At 43.8% G+C, this 9,354-nt stretch overlaps 1 pseudogene; it reads right to left on the reverse strand.

The window, feature by feature from the left end:
* Nucleotides 1-1,154: 1,154 nt before the first annotated feature.
* On the reverse strand, nt 1,155-3,499 carry LOC122472491 (annotated as a pseudogene).
* Between the last annotated feature and the right edge of the window lie 5,855 nt (nt 3,500-9,354).

Below are 9,354 nucleotides of genomic sequence, written 5' to 3' on the forward strand. Positions count from 1 at the left end.
CATGCCTGTTGTTGCAGGCAAGATATGCTAATGAGATGGCTTCCCACCTTGGTGATAATTTGGTTTCTAGTCTCTGAGGTCAAATCTTCATCACAATGCCCAGGATGCATGAACTAAAATGGAGGGTCTGTCCCTGGTGGCAACCCCACCCATACTGCCCACACACACCAGGACGGAGTTTTTAGAGGTCGGATTCATCCTGCTAATGTAACTCTCTTCTCTGTATTCATATAAAGTTCAAAAATAGGGGGCGCCTGGGTGGCTCAGTCGGTTAAACGTCCGACTTCGGCTCAGGTCATGATTTCACGGTCCATGGGTTCCAGCCCCGAGTCGGGCTCTGTGCCGACAGCTCAGAGCCCGGAGCCCGTTTCAGATTCTGTGTCTCCCTCTCTCTCTGCCCCTCCCCTGTTCATGCTCTGTCTCTCTCTGTCTCAAAAATAAATAAACGTTAAAAAAATTAAAAAAAAAATAAGCAAAAGTAAGTTATGGCATTAGAAAGCAGGATGATGGCTACCTTTGGGAGGTGGGCCGGGAGGGTCTTGGAGAGGGTGCGAGAGAGTTTTCTGGAGCGTTGTGTTCTTCGACTGTGTGCTGTTTACCCGCAAAAGTTCTGTTTGTGAAAATCTCTTGAGCTATGTACTTATGGGTGATATACTTTTCTCTGTGTGTTGTATTTCAATAAAAACATTACAGTGTGTTAAATGCTGGTCATTGTAGTCAGTCAAATGAGGCCACTGAAATTATGTGATGATACTCTTCTCTTGTAAGGTGGGCACACAAATGATCCAGAATATGTTCATATTAATTTGAAAGTATATAATAAAAATGAAAATATAAAAGAAAAAATCTCGTAGCATGCTCACTGTCTTCCAGGGGTCCAGGACGCTGGATGGAAAAAACTGGAATATTAAGATACCTCAGAATCAGTGTAAACAAACCTCAGACCCGGTCACCTCTCTCCACGTTGATTGCCGTCACTCTTTTTTTTTTCTTTTTTAAGTTTATTTATTTATTTTGAGAGAGAGCAAGAGCAGAGAGGGGCAGAGAGAGAGAGAGAATCCCAAGCAGACTCTGCAATGTGAGCACAGAGCCCACTGCGGGACTCAAACTCAAGAACCGTGAGATCATGATCTGAGCCCAAATCCAGAGTCAGACGCTTAACCGACTGAGCCACCCAGGTGCCCCGATTGCCACCACTCTTGTTCAAAGCACCAACAACTCTAGGCTGGACAGTGGCAATAACCTCTCGCTGATGTATAATCCACTGTCCACACAGGAGAAGACTGTAGACTTAAAAAACAGCTCAAATAACTTCCTTACTGGAAGACCTTCAAAGAATTCCTAAAAGTCTTTTTTATTTTCTTCCTGCCTTTGATCAGGTCTTTATTCAAAATTAGCTGTCCGAAATGATTTGATTCTTATGGAATAAACAAATGTAACTTTTTATGCAGCAGCCTTCTTTTCTTCCGAGGTGGGTTTCTCTTGTGCAGGCTTCTTCTCAGTTGCTTGGAAGCTGCAGCCTTCCCCCCTACCCTGCCAAAGTTTCTTCTGCTTTTTCACACCAGCAGGCTTCTTTCCTTTCTTCTCTACCACAGACCTCTTGCCTGGAACCGTCTTCTCTGATTTGGCTTCTAAGGCTGCGGCTGCTCTGTCCATCCAGAGTTTGTGATTCTTGGCCTGGCGATGAACGCTGTTCTGGGGCATAGTCTTGACATACAGGGTTAGCTTCAAACGTGATTCTTCAGGGCTCTGCGACGAGTCTTCTTCCGTGGTGCTCAGAGGGCTCTTTGGATCTCTGGGATTTTCAAGATTCCGCTAAGGTCTGTGTTAAGCATCTTGTGCACGGGAAGCTTATAGTTACTCTTGAGGGAGGCAGCCTTCTGCCAAGTGCCATACAGATCGTCTAACTTGCGGGGAGCACTTTCAGTCCAAATGCAGAAACGTCCACATACCCACCAGAAGCAAGCTGCGAAATGTTCGCTTGGCTTACATTAAGTGAAGTAAATCCAGGGATGTTTCTGGGGACAACGTGGTCCTCATTAGAGATAACGCAGGGTCCCCTGCACTGGATATGGCAACGGTTTCTCATTTTGCCCCTTGCCAGCTCTCATTTGCTGAGAGGCATAGAACTCTTTGATATCATTCCAGGCTTTAAGTCTCTTAGGAAGCAAAACAGCCACCTTGGACTTCTTGTAACCTTCAACTTTATCTTCAACCATCAAAGGAAGTTCAGGAACTTCCTCAATACGATGACCTTTATTTTTATTTACTTAGTTTTTTTAAAGTTTGTTTATTTTGAGGGAGGGAGAGGGAGAGACAGAATCCCAACCAGGCCCTGGCGCTGTCAGTGTGGAGCCCAAGGGGGGCTCGAACTCATGAACCACCGTGAGATCATGACCTGAGCTGAGATCAAGAGTCAGACACTGAACCGACTGAGCCACCCAGGGGCCCAATACGATGACCTTCAGACATGACCGGCACTGGTAAGGCGGAGGCAGCCAGGCAGAGCAGATGACGCACTGCCTCTGTGTCGTGCTCATTCTGCAGTGCTAACGACGCCAGGTTTCGGCTGGTGCGAACATGCGGCCCCCACAACACACGTTTCCAGAGGCACCTGGCCAGAATGGTGAGTCCCATTGCCTTGAACTCTGGGAAGTGGAGCCGCGGCTCTGCCAGCACCCCAAGACTCAGCACTGCTTCGATGACCTGCTAACTCACTGACAACACGGGGCTGTCTGTCGTTCTTGCCGAGTGGGTGTGAACAAAGTTCACAACATCAGGTCGAATTGGAGGCTTGAACACGGCAGGCAAAGTAGCATTTCTGCCAGATGATTCCCCCTTTTCGGAGTATAAGGATATCAATGAATAAATACATGCCATCGTGGGGAGAGCAGACAGCCACCCTCCTCTCATCCCTGTGGCTCCTACAGGAAATGTAAGAATTGCCAATAGTCTTAAAGCCCAGATCCCAGCACGCCCAGCAGTGACTGGTGCCTTCTGTCTCCCTGACCATTGTCCTACCACTCTCTCCCACCTCACCAATTTCCAGCCCCCCTGGCCTCTTGTCATCCTCCCAGCACGCCATGCTTGTTCTAGCCCCAAAACTTTGACATAGACAGGCACGTGTGCCTGAAGAGGGGTCTCCCAGGCCCTGGGGTTGCTGGCTCCCCTTCGGACCTTCTGTCTCAGCTCAGATGTCTCCCCCTCAGGTAGCCTCTCTCGGCCATTCTTCAGTCGCATCACCTTTTATTTTCTTCACGGTACCCGTGGCTATCTCGTTTATGTAGTTGTTACCAGAATGTGCGCGTCAGGAGGGCAAGGACCCATCCACCTTCTTCATCGTTCATATCAGTCAGTGAGTGTCCCGGAGGGCAGCGGATGGCATACTCAAAAGAGTATAACCAAGAAGAATTTAACAAAGGGACCTTGTACAGAAATGTGGCCAGGGCTAAGGGAACCAGCTCCCAGGGAAAGCCACCCCCGCCCCTAGGCCTGAAGGGGCAGGGCGAGGGGGGTCTCTTTTCCTTACTTTCTTTGTCTGTTAAAATATCTCTATGAGGTGCTTGCAAGACGTGGTTACATACGAGGACTGGGTCGGTAAAGCAAGCAGAATAACGCCTGGGCTGTATTAAGTGCTATGTGAGTGTTTGCCATTATTATTACCGATCTTATTTTAAACTCATTTAATTTAGTTCCTACAACTCTCTGAGGTGGAGCAGGGGTTGAAAACTGCCCGCCTATGGGCCGAACTTGGCTTCCAAACGTGTTTTGTTTGGCTTGCACACGTTTCTTTCAAATGAGCCAATATTTAAAAATCTGGACTTTTCTATAAAAATCTGGATTCCTGGCTCTTCTTTAAAAATCCTCATCTGGCAGCAACCAGCAGGGGCTCCATGCTGCCGGCTTCTTCAGAGGAGGCATGCCCTTAGCCCCGCCACCATACAATGGGTTGATTTCAGTGGTGACACAGTTGCTTCAGGCGAGGATTTATAACCTCAGTTAAGCTCGAGGTGGGGGTAGTTCCAAGGTTAATACAGTGGCACAAAAACACTGTTAAGGACTGCTCCTCCCCCAGTGCTGAGGTCTTCTGCCTTTCCTCTCTGATATCTTCAAGCATGTCAGCAATGATGTTCCTCCTCGTTTCTTCCAACGCTCCAAAGGCTCATAGGACGCATGCAAAAACACACGTGTCCAGAAGAGGAGAGCATGCCCTTGCATTGGTTTCTTTTTCTTATGCAGGAAAGTCTTAAACAACAACAACAACAACAACAACAAAACAGAACCCTAGCTGACTTCCCCCTGAGCTCACAGTGGCCAGGACTGGATCATATTACCAATTCCGGGGGGGGGGGGGGGGGGGGGGGGGGGGAGGGGGCAAGGGGGCCGGGAAGCATGTCTCACACTTCCTGCTGTTCTAAGTGGGAAGGCAGGATCTGCCTACAGGAAGGAAACAAGGTTGGTGAGTGGGCTCTCAAGAATGCCAGGTACAGCTCACCTGGTAACAGCTCAAGTGCATACATCCAGCTCCCGCTACTTACTTAGCTACCCGGGGGCAGCCGAATTTATGATTCTTGAGGAGAACTGTTTGCCCCATTTTACAGACAAACTGAAGCTCATAGAGAATACAGAATTTGCCCAAAGTGATACAACTAATGCGTGCTTTGAAGACTGCTTGCCACGTGATAAGCATTCAACAAGTAATAGCTACTAATTTTCTGGCTTCTGAGAGGTTTGAGGTATGATTACTTTAAGCAAGTTTTTTTGTTTTGTTTTGTTTTAATAATCACTTTGAGTTCTTTAGGAAGAAGGCCTACAGAGGTTGCAAATGCCACGATGACTTTACTTTTCAGAGTTTGAAATTCAATTAAGATACTTACTCCTGCCTGGATAATCAACAGCACCAAGCCATATTTATTGGATCTCCAGGTACACGAATAAGGTGCCACTGAAGATACTATGGGGGAGTGGGTGGCACCTGGGTGTCTCAGTCAGTTAAGTGTCTGACTTTGGCTCAGGTCATGATCTCTCAGTTCGTGAGCTCAAGCCCTATGTCTCATCTCAGAACCTGGAGCCTGCTTCGGATTCTGTGTCTCCCTCTCTCTCTGCCCCTCCCCAACTCACTTCCATGTCTCTCTCCTTCAAAGATGAATAAACGTTAAAAAATTTTTTAAAGAAAGATACTATACAGGGATGTGTGCCCTCCCAAACAACTTTGCGGGGCATTGTTTTATTATTTTAATGAATGAATTAGTTAATTTATTTATTTATTTTGAGAGAGAAAGAGGCAGATGGAAGAGAGAGAGAATCTTAAGCAGGCTCCATGCCCGGTGTGGAGCTCAATGCAGGACTCGATCTCACAACCCATGAGATCATAACCTAAGCTGAAATCAGGAGTCACACACTTAACCAATTCAGCCACCCATGTGCCCCACAGAGGGTGTTATTTTATAAGAGCAGAGCATGTGAATGTTGCAGGCATTGGAGATTGCCTAGATTGTTAGAATTTCTTAACAGGACTTGCATGCCATTTCATAAACTAAGGGGGAGGGGAAGCTGTAGTTCTGTAGAAGCTACGTAGATAAAGTTGTTTCTGATGCCATGCTAATGATAGAACCCCAAAACAAGACCCGGCAAGATGTTCCTTGGTGGAAAGAATCTTGTTGGGTTAGCAATGAAAGTGACTGATGCAACTTACTGTTCTTTTCCAATTGTATCTTATAAGCTACCATTGAAACAAGCAGATTAGGGCCCAGCCCTTCACTAATCCCTTAAGCTCATCCTTTTAAAATTCTCAGCAGCAAAGGAAGGTCTCACTTCTCCCCACCTCTGATGTTGCTTTCAGATCCCTTCACTGTTGGCATTTGCTCTTACTGGTTATTTGGCATTTGCTCTTACTGGTTATTTCCCATGCTGAATCAGGCACCAGCTTTCCGGCCATCTCCTGGGGGAGCCAAATAGTTTAAAACATCCTCATGTATCCTTACTAGTTCTCTTATTTATTTTTGTTGATGGGTCACACGCACATGCAAAGTAAGACTCTCAAAAAGAGTTTCAGTCATCTAATACCAAATCTCTGCTTTCTCGGTGCACGTCTTCACTGGTATTGTAGTTTTCTGGTTCATACAGATGAAATAAAAATTTGATTATTTAATCTTTAACCAAGTCCCAGCTTTAGCCAAGAGTATTAAATTCAGGATTCGGCTTCAAGAAGCTTAAGAATTCCTTGATGAAAAAGAAGGGCATATCATCATTCTTTTGCCCATTGGATCCCTTGTTTTGCTACCTTCCACTCTTCTGGCATCCAAACCCCGTGTCTGAAATTATTCAGTAATGAGACTAGCAGAGTCAGTGGTGCAATCCTGTTTTATGATTTTCAAAAAGCCCTGAAAATATAGGATGCTCAGTAACTAAGAGAGAAAGGCCTGATGAAAGTGATAAGAGATGTGAGAGGCACCCAGGGTGGACACTACAGCGAATACTTAGCCCCGCTGTTAAACTGTTCTGCCAGACTTGGCTCTTTACAGCTTGAGATCATCGCTTAAGTCTTCCTAGGGAGTATTTAAAGTAAAATGAGCCTCTTTTTGTTTATCCCACAGCTGCCATTTTGTCTTAACAACGTATTCCTTGAAGGCTTCTTAAAGGCTCGGCTGAATGCGGACATACCTTTGCAGACTATGCTGAGTCCTGATTCCTTAGCATGGCCCACCTCTCCAGCTTTATGTTGCTAGACTTTTTTCCAAAGGGGTGACACCGGCTTAGATTCCCACCAGCAATGTACCAGGGTTCCAAATTCTCCACATCCTTACCCACACTTATTATTATTTGCCTTTTTGATTATAACTGTCTTGGCAGGTCTTAAGTGGTATCTCATTGTGGGTTTGATTTGCGTTTCCTCCTTGATGGCTCAGGAAGGAGAATATTTTTTTCATGTGTTTACTGACCATTCATATATCTTCTTTGGAGAAATGCCCATTCAGATCCTTAGCCTATTTGTAACTGGTTTATTTATTTATTTTTATTATCTAGTTGTCAAAATTCTTTATATATTTCAAGTCCAATTTCTTTTTTAGATATAGAAATTGCAAACATTTTCTCCCATTCTGTGAGTTGTCTTTCCGCTTTCCTGATAGTGTCCTTTGAAGCATGAAAGTTTTAAATTTTGAAGCCCAATTTATCTAGTTTTCGTTTTGTTGTTGTGTTTTTGGTGTCATATCTAAGAAATCATTGCTTAATCCAGGATACTGAAGATTTTCACCTATAGTTTCTTCCAGGAGGTTGGTAGTTTTAGCTCTTATATTTAAGAGGTTTTTGATCCATTTTTAGTTAATATTTGTAAATGGTGTGAGATAGAGGTCCTACTTTCTTCATGTGAATATCTATTGTTCCAGTACATCTGTTGAGGAAATTATTCTTCCTCTATCCAATTGCTTGGGCAACTTTGTTGAAAATCAACTGACTGTAGATGTAAGGGTTTATTTCTGGAGGCTCCTGGGTGGCTCAGTTGGTTAAACGCCCTGCTGTTGATATTGGCTCAGGTCCTGATCTTGCCGTGGAGATCAGTTGTGAGATGGAGTTCTGCGTTGGGCTTCTGGTGGAGGGTGGAGCCTGCTTGGGATTCTCTCTTTCCCTCTCTCTCTCTCTCTCTCTGCCCCTCCCCCACCTTCTCTCTCTCTCTTAAAATAAATAAATAAACTTAAAAAAGGATTTATGTCTCATTCTCAATTCTATTCTGTTGATCTATATATATGTCCTAGTGCCAATAACCACACTACCTTGCTTACTGTAGCTTGTACTATTTTGTAATTGATAAGTGTGAATTTTCCAACTTCATTCTACTATTTCAGGATTATTTTGGCTATTCTGGGTCACTTGAATTTTCATATGAATTTTAGGATCAGCTTGTCAATTTTTGCAAATAGGTCAGCTAGAATCTCAAAAGGGGTTGCATTGGATTTGTGGATCAGTTGGATGAGACTTGCCCTATCCAACAATGTTGTCGTTTGATCAATGAACATGAGATGTCTTTCCATTTAATGGGTCTTCTTTAGTTTCTTTCAGCAGTATTTTATAACTTTCAGGGTATATACTTTGAACTTCCTTTGTTCATTTTTATTTCTAAGTATTTTATTCCTTTTGATGCTATTACAAATGGAATAATTTTCTTTTTTTAAAGTTTATTTATTTTTAGAGAGAGAGAGAGAGCATGTGAGCAGGAAAGGGGCAGAGAGAGGGTGAGAGAGAGAGAGAGAGGGGGAGAGAGGGCTCTGCCCTGTCAGCACAAAGCATGACACAGGGCTCAAATTGAGCTGTGAGATCACGACCTGAGCAGAAACCAAAAGTTGGACGCTTAACTGACTGAGCCACCCAGGCGCCCCGATGGAATCATTTTCTTAATTTCATTTTCGGATTGCTCATTGCAAGTGTATAGAAATACAATTGACTTTTATATAGTGATATTCTATCTTATAACCTTGCTGAACTCATTTTTTAGTTTGAATAGTTTTTTGGCGGATTCCTTAGGATTTTCTATGTATAAGATTGTGTCATCTGCAAATACAGTTTTACTTCTTCCTTTCCTATCTGAATGCCTTTATTTCTTTTCTTGTCTATTTGCCTAATTCACTGCAGTACAATGTTTAATACAAGTGGTGAGAATGGACATCGTCTTGTTCCTAGTCTTAGGGAGAAAGCATTCAGTCTTTTACCATTAAGTCTGATGTTAGCTGTGGGTTTTTCATAGATGCCCTTTAACAGCTTGAGAAAGTTTCTATTCTTAGTTTGTGGAGTGTTTTTTAATTAATGAAATGGTGTTGGATTTTGTCAAATGCTTTTCTGTATCTTTGCATCTATATTTCTGTTTTTAATTTTTTTAATTTTGTTTAATGTTTATTTATTTTTGAGAGAGAGACAGACAGACAGAGCATGAGCAGGGGAAGGGCAGAGAAAGAGGGAGACACAGAACCCGAAGCAGGCTCCAGGCTCTGAGTTTTCAGCACAGAGCCCGATGTGGGGCTCAGTCTCACGAACCATGAGATCAGGACCTGAGCCAAAATCAAGAGTAGGAGGCTTAACCGACTGAGCCACCCAGGCACCCCTTGATTCTTCTTTTAATTATCTGTAGAATTCACCAGGGAAGCCATCTGTACCTGAGATTTTTCTGTGGATAGTTTCAAAATTACTAATTGTTTTAAAACAATTATTTTTTATTTTATTATCACTCAAGTGTGGTAAAGCTATTAGATGAGGAGATAATTGCTGTTGAGAAGATAGTTTGTTACTCGAAGTTCCCAAGGTCTTACACACATGAGGAAACAACATCGTCAGTGAGGAGGCAAGGAGATCAAGGGGAAGCAA

Source organism: Prionailurus bengalensis, chromosome B4, assembly GCF_016509475.1.
Source record: "Prionailurus bengalensis isolate Pbe53 chromosome B4, Fcat_Pben_1.1_paternal_pri, whole genome shotgun sequence".
NCBI classification, from domain to species: Eukaryota; Metazoa; Chordata; class Mammalia; order Carnivora; family Felidae; genus Prionailurus; species Prionailurus bengalensis.